The sequence below is a fragment of the Ranitomeya imitator genome, chromosome 1 (genome assembly GCF_032444005.1).
Source record: "Ranitomeya imitator isolate aRanImi1 chromosome 1, aRanImi1.pri, whole genome shotgun sequence".
Classification (NCBI taxonomy): Eukaryota; Metazoa; Chordata; class Amphibia; order Anura; family Dendrobatidae; genus Ranitomeya; species Ranitomeya imitator.
Genome location: NC_091282.1, coordinates 100229599 through 100248636, shown reverse-complemented (window position 1 = coordinate 100248636; position 19038 = coordinate 100229599). Strand labels below are relative to the sequence as shown.

At 46.6% G+C, this 19038-nt stretch overlaps 1 protein-coding gene across 3 annotated transcripts in view; it reads right to left on the bottom strand.

Annotated features, from left to right (window-relative positions):
• The window catches only part of IPO11 (importin 11), a 628234-nt gene that overhangs the window by 360382 nt on the left and 248814 nt on the right, over positions 1-19038 (bottom strand). The window lies entirely within an intron of this gene.

Below are 19038 nucleotides of genomic sequence, written 5' to 3'. Positions count from 1 at the left end.
GCAAAAATCTAGTAACAGTTTCCCTTTAAATATTTAAAGCATGTATTTTAGATATGCCATAAACATCTGAGAAGGAAACATCGCCTAATATTTAAGTACCATCTCAGCCCTTGGGGTCGGTCAATCTGATGATGTGGCCCATGGACAAAAACAGGTTATAACAGTGCCTTGCAAAAGTATTCGGCCCCCTGGAACTTTACAACCTTTTCCCACATATCATGCTTCAAACATAAAGATACTAAATGTAAATTTTTGGTGAAAAATCAACAACAACAACTGGAACACAATTGTGAAGTTGAACGAAATTTATTGGTTATTTAAAATTTTTGTGGACATTCAAAAACTGAAAAGTGCGGCGTGCAATATTATTCGGCCCCTTTAACTTAATACTTTGTTGCGCCACCTTTTGCTGCGATTACAGCTTGGGGTATGTCTCTATCAGTTTTGTACATTGAGAGACTGAAATTCTTGGCCATTCCTCCTTGGCAAACAGCTCGAGCTCAGTGAGGTTTGATGGAGATCGTTTGTGAACAGCAGTTTACAGCTCTTTCCACAGATTCTCAATTGGATTGAGGTCAGGACTTTGACTTGGCCATTCTAACACCTGGATACATTTATTTGTGAACCATTCCATTGTAGATTTTGCTTTATGTTTGGGATCATTGTCTTGTTGGAAGACAAATCTCCGTCCCAGTCTCAGGTCTTTTGCAGATTCCAACAGGTTTTCTTCAAAAATGGTCCTGTATTTGGCTCCATCCTTCTTCCCATCAATTTTAACCATCTTCCCTGTCTCTGCTGAAGAAAAGCAGGCCCAAACCATGATGCTGCCACCACCATGTTTGACAGTGTGGATGGTGTGTTCAGGGTGATGAGCTGTGTTGTCTTTATACCAAACATATCGTTTTGCATTGTTGCCAAAAAGTTCGATTTTGGTTTCATCTGACCAGAGCACCTTCTTCCACATGTTTGGTGTGTCTCCCAGGTGGCTTGTTGCAAACTTTAAATGACACTTTTTATGGATATCTTTGAGAAATGGCTTTCTTCTTGTCACTCTTCCATAAAGGCCAGATTTGTGCAGTGTACGACTGATTGTTGTCCTATGGACAGACTGTCCCACCTCAGCTGTAGATCTCTGCAGTTCATCCAGAGTGATCACAACAGTGTCACGGACCGGCCTGTTGTGTTGTGTTCCTTGGTCTTCATGATGCTCTCTGTGCTACAAACATAACCCTGAGACTTTCACAGAGCAGGTGCATTTATATGGAGACTTGATTACACACAGGTGGATTATATTCATCATTAGGCATTTAGGACAACATTGGATCATTCAGAGATCCACAATGAACTTCTGGAGTGAGTTTGCTGCACTGAAAGTAAAGGGGCTGAATAATATTGCACGCCCCACTTTTCAGTTTTTGAATTTCCACAAAAATTTAAAATAACCAATAAATTTCATTCAACTTCACAAATGTGTTCCACTTGTTGTTGATTTTTCACCAAAAATTTACATTCGGTATCTTTATGTTTGAAGCATGATATGTGGGAAAAGGTTGATAAGTTCCAGGGGGAACGAATACTTTCACAAGACACTGTATAACCTGTTTTTGTCCAAGGGCCACATCATCAGATTGACCGACCCCAAGATTGACCGACTAGATGTGCACGGAATCTAGTCGGAATGTGGCAGGAAGAATGCATTCACATGACCGCCTGGTCTTGCAGCCGGCACTTCGCATGCTGTGAGGATTCACAAGACTTTTGTGAAAAATCTGGACAACCCCTTAAAGATTGTATTTTTCTACTAAACCTTAAATAACTTTTGGAAGGCGTGATCTGGTTGATTGCCATGATCTACCGTCTAGGAATCTTGTCAGCCAGAGCAAGAAAGTTAACGCTCAATATAATCTGCACTCAGCGCGCTACGGTTGTCAATCGTTAGTACAATTTATATCAGGGGTCCCTTAACATGGGCAATATCCCCCCACGGCACAGGTCTAATTCTAGCCATCTGTAATGGAGACGACATCAGTCAGACATGACCTCTGTTCCGTCTCCTGGACGTCAGCAAACCTTGTTCACAGAGTGAATGAAGAGATGGACTCGGTGAGATGTCTCCTCTCAGCTGCCAATGTCAAATCCCCGCAGAGGCATCAAGCAAAGAGAAGCATTTCTTTTTATTTTTTCCCAAGGGAAAAAAAAAGGTGACTCCAAAATACATAGCGAGAGCCTTCAGAATCACTACGGACCGTAATATCTGATCATAAATATATATTACTACTTGGATCTGAATGGAAGATAAAGTTAAGGATGTTGAACTATATTACTATGTTTTTTTGAACAAACAGTGTTATTAGTTATTTGTGAAGTCTTTGGGACGAGCGCACAAAGAAAAAAAATATCCTTTATATTACAATGTTTACAATGTTATCTGTGGTACACAAATATTGAATCGGGACAGAGACGCAGCAATCGAAAAATTAATGCCAGAAACTGGCAGGAAAAGTATGCTTGTGCTGCCCTCCTCAGCTCCGTGCTAGTACTGCGCCACATAAACAAAAACATCTTCATATAGAAATAGAAATAAACAAAGTAAATCGCAATATATATAAGCAGAAAAACATCAAATTCAGTCTGCAGTGTGAATGAGAGAAGTTCTAAAGGAAACCCGACATTGGATTTTTGCTGCCAGAACCCCGGGGAACAAGAATTGGAGCAATGCTCATTTGCTGCAGACACATATGTTTTACTGGAAAATATTGCAGTGCCTTAAAGAAAACATACGTAAAACAGCGGCCAGTGACAAGAAGACAAGTTATTACCAGTTTTTCCCTATCTTGCGCCACTAAACTGACAGGCGTCTATGCAGGTGTATAGGGAGCAACCTGTGGAGTGCGGCAGGTAGACTGTAGTTCTAATCATATTCTGCCAGCGGATATTCTAATCTAGTACTAGAAATACCAGGATTGAGATGTAAGCAGAGGCTGCCCACACTGCTGTCCACCCTGTGTATCTGATGGAATACTGGAGACACCAGGGATGCTGAGGTAAAAGGCTGCTCACACTGCTGTCCACCCTGTATATCTGGTCTAGTACTGGAGACAACAGGGATGCTGAGGTAAGAGGCTGCCCACACTGCTGTCCACCCTGTATATCTGATGGGATACTGGAGACACCAGGGATGCTGAGGTAAAAGGCTGCTCACACTGCTGTCCACCCTGTATATCTGGTCTAGTACTGGAGACACCAGGGATGCTGAGGTAAAAGGCTGCTCACACTGCTGTCCACCCTGTATATCTGCTCTAGTACTGGAGACAACAGGGATGCTGAGGTAAGATGCTGCCCACACTGCTGTCCACCCTGTATATCTGATGGGATACTGGAGACACCAGGGATGCTGAGGTAAGATGCTGCCCACACTGCTGTCCACCCTGTATATCTGATGGGATACTGGAGACACCAGGGATGCTGAGGTAAAAGGCTGCCCACACTGCTGTCCACCCTGTATATCTGCTCTAGTACTGGAGACAACAGGGATGCTGAGGTAAGATGCTGCCCACACTGCTGTCCACCCTGTATATCTGATCTAGTACTGGAGACACCAGGGATGCTGAGGTAAGAGGCTGCCCACACTGCTGTCCATCCTGTATATCTGATCTAGTACTGGAGACACCAGGGATGCTGAGGTAAGAGGCTACCCACACTGCTGTCCACCCTGTATATCTGATGGAATACTGGAGACACCAGGGATGCTGAGGTAAGAGGCTGCCCACACTGCTGTCCACCCTGTATATCTGATGGAATACTGGAGACACCAGGGATGCTGAGGTAAGAGGCTGCTCACACTGCTGTCCACCCTGTATATCTGATCTAGTACTGGAGACACCAGGGATGCTGAGGTAAGAGGCTGCCCACACTGCTGTCCACCCTGTATATCTGATGGAATACTGGAGACACCAGGGATGCTGAGGTAAGAGGCTGCCCACACTGCTGTCCACCCTGTATATCTGATGGAATACTGGAGACACCAGGGATGCTGAGGTAAGAGGCTGCCCACACTGCTGTCCACCCTGTATATCTGATGGAATACTGGAGACACCAGGGATGCTGAGGTAAGAGGCTGCCCACACTGCTGTCCACCCTGTATATCTGATGGAATACTGGAGACACCAGGGATGCTGAGGTAAGAGGCTGCCCACACTGCTGTCCACCCTGTATATCAGATCTAGTACTGGAGACACCAGGGATGCTGAGGTAAGAGGCTGCTCACACTGCTGTCCACCCTGTATATCTGATGGAATACTGGAGATAACAGAGGGACTGAGGTAAGAAGAGGCTGCTCACACTGCTGTCCACCCTGTATATCTGATGGGATACTGGAGACACCAGGGATGCTGAGGTAAGAGGCTGCCCACACTGCTGTCCACCCTGTATATCAGATCTAGTACTGGAGACACCAGGGATGCTGAGGTAAGAGGCTGCTCACACTGCTGTCTACCCTGTGTATCTGATGGAATAGTGGAGACACCAGGGATGCTGAGGTAAGAGGCTGCCCACACTGCTGTCCACCCTGTATATCTGATGGAATACTGGAGACACCAGGGATGCTGAGGTAAGAGGCTGCTCACACTGCTGTCCACCCTGTATATCTGATGGAATACTGGAGACACCAGGGATGCTGAGGTAAGAGGCTGCTCACACTGCTGTCCACCCTGTATATCTGATGGAATACTGGAGACACCAGGGATGCTGAGGTAAGAGGCTGCCCACACTGCTGTCCACCCTGTATATCTGATGGAATACTGGAGATAACAGAGGGACTGAGGTAAGAAGAGGCTGCTCACACTGCTGTCCACCCTGTATATCTGATGGGATACTGGAGACACCAGGGATGCTGAGGTAAGAGGCTGCTCACACTGCTGTCCACCCTGTATATCTGATGGAATACTGGAGACACCAGAGATGCTGAGGTAAGAGGCTGCCCACACTGCTGTCCACCCTGTATATCTGATGGAATACTGGAGACACCAGGGATGCTGAGGTAAGAGGCTGCCCACACTGCTGTCCACCCTGTATATCTGATGGAATACTGGAGACACCAGGGATGCTGAGGTAAGAGGCTGCCCACACTGCTGTCCACCCTGTATATCTGATGGAATACTGGAGACACCAGGGATGCTGAGGTAAGAGGCTGCCCACACTGCTGTCCACCCTGTATATCTGATGGAATACTGGAGACACCAGGGATGCTGAGGTAAGATGCTGCCCACACTGCTGTCCACCCTGTATATCTGATGGAATACTGGAGACACCAGGGATGCTGAGGTAAGAGGCTGCCCACACTGCTGTCCACCCTGTATATCTGATGGAATACTGGAGATAACAGAGGGACCGAGGTAAGAAGAGGCTGCTCACACTGCTGTCCACCCTGTATATCTGATGGGATACTGGAGACACCAGGGATGCTGAGGTAAGAGGCTGCTCACACTGCTGTCCACCCTGTATATCTGATGGGATACTGGAGACACCAGGGATGCTGAGGTAAGAGGCTGCCCACACTGCTGTCCACCCTGTATATCTGATGGAATACTGGAGACACCAGGGATGCTGAGGTAAGAGGCTGCCCACACTGCTGTCCACCCTGTATATCTGATGGAATACTGGAGACACCAGGGATGCTGAGGTAAGAGGCTGCTCACACTGCTGTCCACCCTGTATATCTGATGGAATACTGGAGACAGGGATGCTGAGGTAAGAGGCTGCTCACACTGCTGTCGACCATGTATATCTGATGGAATACTGGAGACACCAGGGATGCTGAGGTAAGAGGCTGCCCACACTGCTGTCCACCCTGTATATCTGATGGGATACTGGAGACATCAGGGATGCTGAGGTAAGAGGCTGCCCACACTGCTGTCCACCCTGTATATCAGATCTAGTACTGGAGACACCAGGGATGCTGAGGTAAGAGGCTGCTCACACTGCTGTCTACCCTGTGTATCTGATGGAATAGTGGAGACACCAGGGATGCTGAGGTAAGAGGCTGCCCACACTGCTGTCCACCCTGTATATCTGATGGAATACTGGAGACACCAGGGATGCTGAGGTAAGATGCTGCCCACACTGCTGTCCACCCTGTATATCTGATGGAATACTGGAGACACCAGGGATGCTGAGGTAAGAGGCTGCCCACACTGCTGTCCACCCTGTATATCTGATGGAATACTGGAGATAACAGAGGGACTGAGGTAAGAAGAGGCTGCTCACACTGCTGTCTACCCTGTATATCTGATGGAATACTGGAGACACCAGGGATGCTGAGGTAAGAGGCTGCCCACACTGCTGTCCACCCTGTATATCTGATGGAATACTGGAGACACCAGGGATGCTGAGGTAAGATGCTGCCCACACTGCTGTCCACCCTGTATATCTGATGGAATACTGGAGACACCAGGGATGCTGAGGTAAGAGGCTGCCCACACTGCTGTCCACCCTGTATATCTGATGGAATACTGGAGATAACAGAGGGACTGAGGTAAGAAGAGGCTGCTCACACTGCTGTCCACCCGGTATATCTGATGGAATACTGGAGACACCAGGGATGCTGAGGTAAGAGGCTGCCCACACTGCTGTCCACCCTGTATATCTGATGGAATACTGGAGATAACAGAGGGACTGAGGTAAGAAGAGGCTGCTCACACTGCTGTCCACCCTGTATATCTGATGGGATACTGGAGACACCAGGGATGCTGAGGTAAGAGGCTGCTCACACTGCTGTCCACCCTGTATATCTGATGGAATACTGGAGACACCAGAGATGCTGAGGTAAGAGGCTGCCCACACTGCTGTCCACCCTGTATATCTGATGGAATACTGGAGACACCAGGGATGCTGAGGTAAGAGGCTGCCCACACTGCTGTCCACCCTGTATATCTGATGGAATACTGGAGACACCAGGGATGCTGAGGTAAGAGGCTGCCCACACTGCTGTCCACCCTGTATATCTGATGGAATACTGGAGACACCAGGGATGCTGAGGTAAGAGGCTGCCCACACTGCTGTCCACCCTGTATATCTGATGGAATACTGGAGACACCAGGGATGCTGAGGTAAGATGCTGCCCACACTGCTGTCCACCCTGTATATCTGATGGAATACTGGAGACACCAGGGATGCTGAGGTAAGAGGCTGCCCACACTGCTGTCCACCCTGTATATCTGATGGAATACTGGAGATAACAGAGGGACCGAGGTAAGAAGAGGCTGCTCACACTGCTGTCCACCCTGTATATCTGATGGGATACTGGAGACACCAGGGATGCTGAGGTAAGAGGCTGCTCACACTGCTGTCCACCCTGTATATCTGATGGGATACTGGAGACACCAGGGATGCTGAGGTAAGAGGCTGCCCACACTGCTGTCCACCCTGTATATCTGATGGAATACTGGAGACACCAGGGATGCTGAGGTAAGAGGCTGCCCACACTGCTGTCCACCCTGTATATCTGATGGAATACTGGAGACACCAGGGATGCTGAGGTAAGAGGCTGCTCACACTGCTGTCCACCCTGTATATCTGATGGAATACTGGAGACAGGGATGCTGAGGTAAGAGGCTGCTCACACTGCTGTCGACCATGTATATCTGATGGAATACTGGAGACACCAGGGATGCTGAGGTAAGAGGCTGCCCACACTGCTGTCCACCCTGTATATCTGATGGGATACTGGAGACATCAGGGATGCTGAGGTAAGAGGCTGCCCACACTGCTGTCCACCCTGTATATCAGATCTAGTACTGGAGACACCAGGGATGCTGAGGTAAGAGGCTGCTCACACTGCTGTCTACCCTGTGTATCTGATGGAATAGTGGAGACACCAGGGATGCTGAGGTAAGAGGCTGCCCACACTGCTGTCCACCCTGTATATCTGATGGAATACTGGAGACACCAGGGATGCTGAGGTAAGATGCTGCCCACACTGCTGTCCACCCTGTATATCTGATGGAATACTGGAGACACCAGGGATGCTGAGGTAAGAGGCTGCCCACACTGCTGTCCACCCTGTATATCTGATGGAATACTGGAGATAACAGAGGGACTGAGGTAAGAAGAGGCTGCTCACACTGCTGTCTACCCTGTATATCTGATGGAATACTGGAGACACCAGGGATGCTGAGGTAAGAGGCTGCCCACACTGCTGTCCACCCTGTATATCTGATGGAATACTGGAGACACCAGGGATGCTGAGGTAAGATGCTGCCCACACTGCTGTCCACCCTGTATATCTGATGGAATACTGGAGACACCAGGGATGCTGAGGTAAGAGGCTGCCCACACTGCTGTCCACCCTGTATATCTGATGGAATACTGGAGATAACAGAGGGACTGAGGTAAGAAGAGGCTGCTCACACTGCTGTCCACCCGGTATATCTGATGGAATACTGGAGACACCAGGGATGCTGAGGTAAGAGGCTGCCCACACTGCTGTCCACCCTGTATATCTGATGGAATACTGGAGACACCAGGGATGCTGAGGTAAGAGGCTGCCCACACTGCTGTCCACCCTGTATATCTGATGGAATACTGGAGACACCAGGGATGCTGAGGTAAGAGGCTGCCCACACTGCTGTCCACCCTGTATATCTGATGGAATACTGGAGACACCAGAGATGCTGAGGTAAAAGGCTGCTCACACTGCTGTCCACCCTGTATATCTGATGGAATACTGGAGACACCAGGGATGCTGAGGTAAGAGGCTGCCCACACTGCTGTCCACCCTGTATATCTGATGGAATACTGGAGACACCAGGGATTCTGAGGTAAGAGGCTGCCCACACTGCTGTCCACCCTGTATATCTGATGGGATACTGGAGACACCAGGGATGCTGAGGTAAGATGCTGCCCACACTGCTGTCCACCCTGTATATCTGATGGAATACTGGAGACACCAGGGATGCTGAGGTAAGAGGCTGCCCACACTGCTTCCACCCTGTATATCTGGTCTAGTACTGGAGACACCAGGGATGCTGAGGTAAGAGGCTGCCAACACTGCTGTCCACCCTGTATATCTGATCTAGTACTGGAGACACCAGGGATGCTGAGGTAAGAGGCTGCCAACACTGCTGTCCACCCTGTATATCTGATGGGATACTGGAGACACCAGGGATGCTGAGGTAAGAGGCTGCCAACACTGCTGTCCACCTTGTATATCTGATGGAATACTGGAGACACCAGGGATGCTGAGGTAAGAGGCTGCCAACACTGCTGTCCACCCTGTGTATCTGATCTAGTACTGGAGACACCAGGGATGCTGAGGTAAGAGGCTGCTCACACTGCTGTCTACCCTGTGTATCTGATGGAATAGTGGAGACACCAGGGATGCTGAGGTAAGAGGCTGCCCACACTGCTGTCCACCCTGTATATCTGATGGAATACTGGAGACACCAGGGATGCTGAGGTAAGATGCTGCCCACACTGCTGTCCACCCTGTATATCTGATGGAATACTGGAGACACCAGGGATGCTGAGGTAAGAGGCTGCCCACACTGCTGTCCACCCTGTATATCTGATGGAATACTGGAGATAACAGAGGGACTGAGGTAAGAAGAGGCTGCTCACACTGCTGTCCACCCTGTATATCTGATGGAATACTGGAGACACCAGGGATGCTGAGGTAAGAGGCTGCTCACACTGCTGTCCACCCTGTATATCTGATGGAATACTGGAGACACCAGGGATGCTGAGGTAAGAGGCTGCTCACACTGCTGTCCACCCTGTATATCTGATGGAATACTGGAGACACCAGGGATGCTGAGGTAAGAGGCTGCCCACACTGCTGTCCACCCTGTATATCTGATGGAATACTGGAGTCACCAGGGATGCTGAGGTAACATAACATAACATAGTAACATAACATAGTTAGTAAGGCCGAAAAAAGACATTTGTCCATCCAGTTCAGCCTATATTCCATCATAATAAATCCCCAGATCTACGTCCTTCTACAGAACCTAATAATTGTATGATACAATATTGTTCTGCTCCAGGAAGACATCCAGGCCTCTCTTGAACCCCTCGACTGAGTTCGCCATCACCACCTCCTCAGGCAAGCAATTCCAGATTCTCACTGCCCTAACAGTAAAGAATCCTCTTCTATGTAGGTGGTAAAACCTTCTCTCCTCCAGACGCAAAGAATGCCCCCTTGTGCCCGTCACCTTCCTTGGTATAAACAGATCCTCAGCGAGATATTTGTATTGTCCCCTTATATACTTATACATGGTTATTAGATCGCCCCTCAGTCGTCTTTTTTCTAGACTAAATAATCCTAATTTCGCTAATCTATCTGGGTATTGTAGTTCTCCCATCCCCTTTATTAATTTTGTTGCCCTCCTTTGTACTCTCTCTAGTTCCATTATATCCTTCCTGAGCACCGGTGCCCAAAACTGGACACAGTACTCCATGTGCGGTCTAACTAGGGATTTGTACAGAGGCAGTATAATGCTCTCATCATGTGTATCCAGACCTCTTTTAATGCACCCCATGATCCTGTTTGCCTTGGCAGCTGCTGCCTGGCACTGGCTGCTCCAGGTAAGTTTATCATTAACTAGGATCCCCAAGTCCTTCTCCCTGTCAGATTTACCCAGTGGTTTCCCGTTCAGTGTGTAATGGTGATATTGATTCCCTCTTCCCATGTGTATAACCTTACATTTATCATTGTTAAACCTCATCTGCCACCTTTCAGCCCAAGTTTCCAACTTATCCAGATCCATCTGTAGCAGAATACTATCTTCTCTTGTATTAACTGCTTTACATAGTTTTGTATCATCTGCAAATATCGATATTTTACTGTGTAAACCTTCTACCAGATCATTAATGAATATGTTGAAGAGAACAGGTCCCAATACTGACCCCTGCGGTACCCCACTGGTCACAGCGACCCAGTTAGAGACTATACCATTTATAACCACCCTCTGCTTTCTATCACTAAGCCAGTTACTAACCCATTTACACACATTTTCCCCCAGACCAAGCATTCTCATTTTGTGTACCAACCTCTTGTGCGGCACGGTATCAAACGCTTTGGAAAAATCGAGATATACCACGTCCAATGACTCACCGTGGTCCAGTCTATAGCTTACCTCTTCATAAAAACTGATTAGATTGGTTTGACAGGAGCGATTTCTCATAAACCCATGCTGATATGGAGTTAAACAGTTATTCTCATTGAGATAATCCAGAATAACATCCCTCAGAAACCCTTCAAATATTTTACCAACAATAGAGGTTAGACTTACTGGCCTATAATTTCCAGGTTCACTTTTAGAGCCCTTTTTGAATATTGGCACCACATTTGCTATGCGCCAGTCCTGCGGAACAGACCCTGTCGCTATAGAGTCCCTAAAAATAAGAAATAATGGTTTATCTATTACATTACTTAGTTCTCTTAGTACTCGTGGGTGTATGCCATCCGGACCCGGAGATTTATCTATTTTAATCTTATTTAGCCGGTTTCGCACCTCTTCTTGGGTTAGATTGGTGACCCTTAATATAGGGTTTTCATTGTTTCTTGGGATTTCACCTAGCATTTCATTTTCCACCGTGAATACCGTGGAGAAGAAGGTGTTTAATATGTTAGCTTTTTCCTCGTCATCTACAACCATTCTTTCCTCACTATTTTTTAAGGGGCCTACATTTTCAGTTTTTATTCTTTTACTATTGATATAGTTGAAGAACAGTTTGGGATTAGTTTTACTCTCCTTAGCAATGTGCTTCTCTGTTTCCTTTTTGGCAGCTTTAATTAGTTTTTTAGATAAAGTATTTTTCTCCCTATAGTTTTTTAGAGCTTCAATGGTGCCATCCTGCTTTAGTAGTGCAAATGCTTTCTTTTTACTGTTAATTGCCTGTCTTACTTCTTTGTTTAGCCACATTGGGTTTTTCCTATTTCTAGTCCTTTTATTCCCACAAGGTATAAACCGCTTACACTGCCTATTTAGGATGTTCTTAAACATTTCCCATTTATTATCTGTATTCTCATTTCTGAGGATATTGTCCCAGTCTACCAGATTAAGGGCATCTCTAAGCTGTTCAAACTTTGCCTTCCTAAAGTTCAATGTTTTTGTGACTCCCTGACAAGTCCCCCTAGTGAAAGACAGGTGAAACTGCACAATATTGTGGTCGCTATTTCCTAAATGCCCAACCACCTGCAGATTTGTTATTCTGTCAGGTCTATTAGATAGTATTAGGTCTAAAAGTGCTGCTCCTCTGGTTGGATTCTGCACCAATTGTGAAAGATAATTTTTCTTGGTTATTAGCAGAAACCTGTTGCCTTTATGGGTTTCACAGGTTTCTGTTTCCCAGTTAATATCCGGGTAGTTAAAGTCCCCCATAACCAGGACCTCATTATGGGTTGCAGCTTCATCTATCTGCTTTAGAAGTAGACTTTCCATGCTTTCTGTTATATTTGGGGGTTTGTAACAGACCCCAATGAGAATTTTGTTACCATTTTTCCCTCCATGAATTTCAACCCATATGGACTCGACATCCTCATTCCCTTCGCTAATATCCTCCCTTAAAGTGGACTTTAGACAAGACTTTACATAGAGACAAACCCCTCCTCCTCTCCGATTTTTACGATCCTTTCTAAACAGACTGTAACCCTGTAAGTTAACTGCCCAGTCATAGCTTTCATCTAACCATGTCTCGGTTATTCCCACTATGTCAAAGTTACCTGTAGATATTTCTGCTTCTAGTTCTTCCATCTTGTTTGTAAGGCTTCTGGCGTTTGCGAGCATGCAGTTTAGAGGATTTTGTTTTGTTCCAATCTCCTCACTGTGGATTGTTTTAGAAATGTTCTTACCTCCCTTCTGAGTATGTTTTCCTGGGTCGTCTTTGTTCGAGTCTAATGTTTTTCTTCCCGTCCCCTCTTCTTCTAGTTTAACGCCCTCCTGATGAGTGTAGCGAGTCTTCTGGCGAATGTGTGTTTCCCAGGTTTGTTGAGGTGTAGTCCGTCTCTGGCGAGGAGTCCATCATACCAGTAATTCACACCGTGGTCCAGGAATCCAAATCCTTGTTGTCTGCACCATCGTCTTAGCCAGTTGTTTGCATCAAGGATCCTGTTCCATCTCCTGGTGCCATGCCCATCTACTGGAAGGATAGAAGAAAAAACTACCTGTGCATCCAGTTCCTTTACTTTCTTCCCCAACTCTTCAAAGTCCTTGCAGATTGTCGGTAGGTCCTTCCTTGCCGTGTCATTGGTGCCAACATGTATCAGAAGAAATGGGTGGACGTCCTTGGAGCTGAAGAGCTTTGGTATCCTATCGGTCACATCCTTGATCATCGCACCTGGAAGGCAGCATACTTCTCTTGCAGTTATGTCCGGTCTGCAGATGGCTGCTTCTGTGCCTCTCAGTAGTGAGTCTCCCACCACCACCACTCTTCGTTGCTTCTTGGCTGTACTTTTTGCTGTCACTTGTTGCTGTGTGCCCTTTTCTTTTTTGCTTGCTGGTATTGCTTCATTCTTAGGTGTGCCATCTTCATCCTCTACAAAGATTTGATATCGGTTCTTCAGTTGTGTGGTTGGTGATTTCTGATGCTGCCCACACTGCTGTCCACCCTGTATATCTGATGGAATACTGGAGACACCAGGGATGCTGAGGTAAGAGGCTGCCCACACTGCTGTCCACCCTGTATATCTGATGGAAAACTGGAGATAACAGAGGGACTGAGGTAAGAAGAGGCTGCTCACACTGCTGTCCACCCTGTATATCTGATGGAATACTGGAGACACCAGGGATGCTGAGATAAGAGGCTGCCCACACTGCTGTCTACCCTGTATATCTGATGGAATACTGGAGACACCAGGGATGCTGAGGTAAGAGGCTGCCCACACTGCTGTCCACCCTGTATATCTGATGGAATACTGGAGACACCAGGGATGCTGAGGTAAGAGGCTGCCCACACTGTTGTCCACCCTGTATATCTGATGGAATACTGGAGACACCAGGGATGCTGAGGTAAGAGGCTGCTCACACTGCTGTCCACCCTGTATATCTGATGGAATACTGGAGACACCAGGGATGCTGAGGTAAGAGGCTGCCCACACTGCTGTCCACCCTGTATATCTGATGGAATACTGGAGACACCAGAGATGCTGAGGTAAGAGGCTGCCCACACTGCTGTCCACCCTGTATATCTGATGGAATACTGGAGACACCAGGGATGCTGAGGTAAGAGGCTGCCCACACTGCTGTCCACCCTGTATATCTGATGGAATACTGGAGACACCAGGGATGCTGAGGTAAGATGCTGCCCACACTGCTGTCCACCCTGTATATCTGATGGAATACTGGAGACACCAGGGATGCTGAGGTAAGAGGCTGCCCACACTGCTGTCCACCCTGTATATCTGATGGAATACTGGAGATAACAGAGGGACTGAGGTAAGAAGAGGCTGCTCACACTGCTGTCCACCCGGTATATCTGATGGAATACTGGAGACACCAGGGATGCTGAGGTAAGAGGCTGCCCACACTGCTGTACACCCTGTATATCTGATGGAAAGCTGGAGACACCAGGGATGCTGAGGTAAGAGGCTGCCCACACTGCTGTCCACCCTGTATATCTGATGGAATACTGGAGACACCAGGGATGCTGAGGTAAGAGGCTGCCCACACTGCTGTCCACCCTGTATATCTGATGGAATACTGGAGACACCAGGGATGCTGAGGTAAGAGGCTGCTCACACTGCTGTCCACCCTGTATATCTGATGGAATACTGGAGACACCAGGGATGCTGAGGTAAGAGGCTGCCCACACTGCTGTCCACCCTGTATATCTGATGGAATACTGGAGACACCAGGGATGCTGAGGTAAGAGGCTGCCCACACTGCTGTCCACCCTGTATATCTGGTCTAGTACTGGAGACACCAGGGATGCTGAGGTAAGAGGCTGCCAACACTGCTGTCCACCCTGTATATCTGATCTAGTACTGGAGACACCAGGGATGCTGAGGTAAGAGGCTGCCAACACTGCTGTCCACCCTGTATATCTGATGGGATACTGGAGACACCAGGGATGCTGAGGTAAGAGGCTGCCAACACTGCTGTCCACCTTGTATATCTGATGGAATACTGGAGACACCAGGGATGCTGAGGTAAGAGGCTGCCAACACTGCTGTCCACCCTGTGTATCTGATCTAGTACTGGAGACACCAGGGATGCTGAGGTAAGAAGCTGCTCACACTGCTGTCCACTCTGTATATCTGATCTAATGTTGGAGATAACAGAGGTACTGAGGTAAGAAGACGCTGCTCACAGTGCTGTCCACCCTGTATATCTGATCTAGTACTGGAGACACCAGGGATGCTGAGGGAAGAGGCTGCCCTGTTGTGAATTCTGTGGCAGAGCTCCCTCCTGTGGTCACAAGTGGTACTTCGGCTGGTTCTCTCTGTGAGCTTCCGTTGGTGGAGGAAAGTGGTACTGCGGCTTCTGAGTTTCCTTCCTCAGGTGGTGTGGTGAAGTCGTTAGGTGCTGCTCTATTTAACTCCACCTAGTGCTTTGATCCTGGCCTCCAGTCAATGTTCTAGTATTGGACCTGTTTCCTCCTGGATCGTTCCTGTGGCCTGCTGCTCTGCATAGCTAAGTTCCTCTTTGCTATTTGTTTGCTGTTTTTTTCTGTCCAGCTTGTCAATTTGTTTTTTTCTGCTTGCTGGAAGCTCTGGGACGCAGAGGGTGTACCTCCGTGCCGTTAGTTCGGTACGGAGGGTCTTTTTGCCCCCTTTGCGTGGTTTTTGTAGGGTTTTGTGTTGACCGCAAAGTTACCTTTCCTATCCTCGCTCTGTTCAGAAAGTTGGGCCTCCCTTTGCTAAATCTATTTCATCTCTACGTTTGTCTTTTCATCTTAACTCACAGTCATTATATGTGGGGGCTGCCTTTTCCTTTGGGGTATTTCTCTGAGGCAAGGTAGGCTTATTTTCTATCTTCAGGTTAGCTAGTTTCTCAGGCCATGCCGAGTTGCATAGGGAGCGTTAGGCGCAATCCACGGCTGCCTTTAGTGTGGTTGGAGAGGATTAGGGATTGCGGTCAACAGAGTTCCCACGTCTCAGAGCTCGTTCTTGTTTTTTGTGTTATTGCCAGGTCACTGTATGTGCGCTGACCTCTATGTCCATTGTGGTACTGAATTACCTTTCATAACACTGCCCACACTGCTGTCCACTCTGTATATCTGATCTAATGTTGGAGATAACAGAGGTACTGAGGTAAGAAGAGGCTGCTCACACTGCTGTCCACCCTGTCAATCTAATCTAACACTGGAGATAACATGGTTGCTAAGGTCAGAAGAGACTGCTCACACTGCTGTCTTTCTTTTATATCTGTTATAACACTGGACACCAGGAGTGCTGAGGTAAGAAGATGTTGCTCATACTGCTCTCCACAATGTCTTTCAGATCTAATGTTGGAGATACCAGGAGTGTGGAGGTAAGATGAGGCTGTTCACACTGCTGTTCACCATGTCTATCTGATCTAATACTTGAAACACCAGAGGTGCTGAGGTCAGAAGAAGCTGCTCACATCGCTCTCTCTCCTATACATCTGACAGAATATAGGAGATGATAGGATTGCTAGACTAAGAAGAGGTTGCTCACACTGCTGTCCATCCTGTTTATCTGATCTAATACTGATGATATCAGGGGTGCCAAAGGTAAGAAGAAACTGCTCATACTGCTGTCCACCATGTCTATCTAATCTAATACTGGAGACACCAGGGGTGCCGAGTAGTGATGGGCGAACCCCTAGATGTTCGGGTTCAGCTAAACAGTTAAAACAAAGTTTGGTTCGACTACCAAAACACTACCCAAACCCGGACCCCACTCTCTTGATGGGGGGCAGACCATCCAGTGTTTGCCAAGCTGTCATATACAGAAAAAAGTGCCTCTGATCCGCAGTAAAATCATTACCGCTGGGTCAGAAATCTGTGGTCCAACTTTTTCTCAATGTGCTAGAGGCCACCGCAGTTCATTGGCCCAGTTGGTAACGCAGCCTCAATGATGTCACCGCTAGTCACTGGGGCTGCATTTGCAGCAGCTCATTCCTCAGTGGTTCTCAGCCTGGACGATCGCATCTCATTACTGTTCATGTTGAAAACTGTTAATCCCAGACATGGAATTCTGGAGTGGGACGGAATGATGGACAGGTGAGTGATATGGTTGCTTTTTATTTTAGCTTTTTTTTTTTATAGGAGACCATGTCATTAGTGAAATGGGCATAAGGTGAGTATAAATGTGTTTTACATTTATAAATATGACAGAAAAAATGTGTGTTTTGGTTTTATTTCAAACACAGGACTTTAACCCCTTAGTGACAGAGCCAATTTGGTACTTAATGACCGAGCCAATTTTTACAATTCTGACCACTGTCACTTAATGAGGTTATAACTCTGGAACGCTTCAACGGATCCCGCTGATTCTGACATTGTTTTTTCGTGACATATTGTACTTCATGTTAGTGGTAACATTTCTTCGATATTACTTGCGATTATTTATGAAAAAAACGGAAATATGGCGAAAATTTTTAAAATTTTGCAATTTTCAAACTTTGTATTTTTATGCCCTTAAATCAGAGAGATATGTCACGAAAAATAGTTAATAAATAACATTTTCCACATGTCTACTTTACATCAGCACAATTTTGGAAACAAAATTTTTTTTTGTTAGGGAGTTATAAGGGTTAAAAGTTGACCAGCAATTTCTCATTTTTACAACACCATTTTTTTTTAGGGACCACATCACATTTGAAGTCATTTTGAGGGGTCTATATGATAGAAAATAACGAAGTGTGACACATTCTAAAAACTACACCCCTCAAGGTTCTCAAAACCACATTCAAGAAGTTTATTAACCCTTTACGTGCTTCATAGGAACTGAAACAATGTGGAAGGAAAAAATGAACATTTAACTTTTTTTTGCTAACATTTTAATTCAGAACCATTTTTTTTATTTTGACATGTGTAAAAACAGAAATGTAACAATAGATTTTGTTATGCAATTTCTCCTGAATACGCCAATACCCCATATGTGGGGGTAAACCACTTTTTGGGCGCACCGCAGAACTTGGAAGTGAAGGAGCGCCGTTTGACTTTTTCAATGAAGAATTGGCTGGAATGGAGATCGGACGCCATGTCACGTTTGGAGAGCCCCTGATGTACCTGAACAGTGGAAACCCCCCACAAGTGACACCATTTTAGAAACCAGACCCCTTAAGGAACTTATCTAGATGTGTGGTGAGCACTTTGAACCCCCAAGTGCTTCACGGAAGTTTATAACGTAGAGCCGTGAAAATAAAAAATCGCTTTTGTTTACACAAAAATTATCTTTTCGCCCACAAATTCTTATTTTTACAAGGGTAACAGGAGAAATTAGACCACAAAAGTTGTTGTGCGATTTCTCCTGAATACGTCGATACCCCATATGTGAGAGTAAACCACTGTTTGGGCGCACCGCAGAGCTTGGAAGGGAAGGAGTGCCGTTTTACTTATTCAATGTAGAATTGTCTGGTATTGAGATCGGACGCCATGTCGCGTTTGGAGAGCCCCTGATGTGCCTAAACAGTAGAAATCCCCCACAAGTGACCCCATTTTGGAAACTAGACCCCCCATGGAACTTATCTAGATGTGTGGTGAGAACTTTGAATGCCCAAGTGCTTCACAGAAGTTTAGAATGCAGAGTCGTGAAAATAAAAAATATTTTTTTTTTCCACAAAAAAGATATTGTAGCCCCCAAGTTTTTATTTTCGCAAGGGTAACAAGAGAAATTGGACCCCAAAAGTTGTTGTCCAATTTGTCCTGAGTATGCTGGTACCCCATATGTGGGGGTAAACCACTGTTTGGGCGCAAGGCAGAGCTCGGAAGGAAGGAGCGCCGTTTTGGAATGCAGACTTTGATAGAATGGTCTGCGGGCGTTATGTTGCGTTTGAAGAGCCCCTGATGTACCTAACCAGTAGAAACCCTCCACAAGTGACCCCATTTTGGAAACTAGACCCCCCAAGGAAC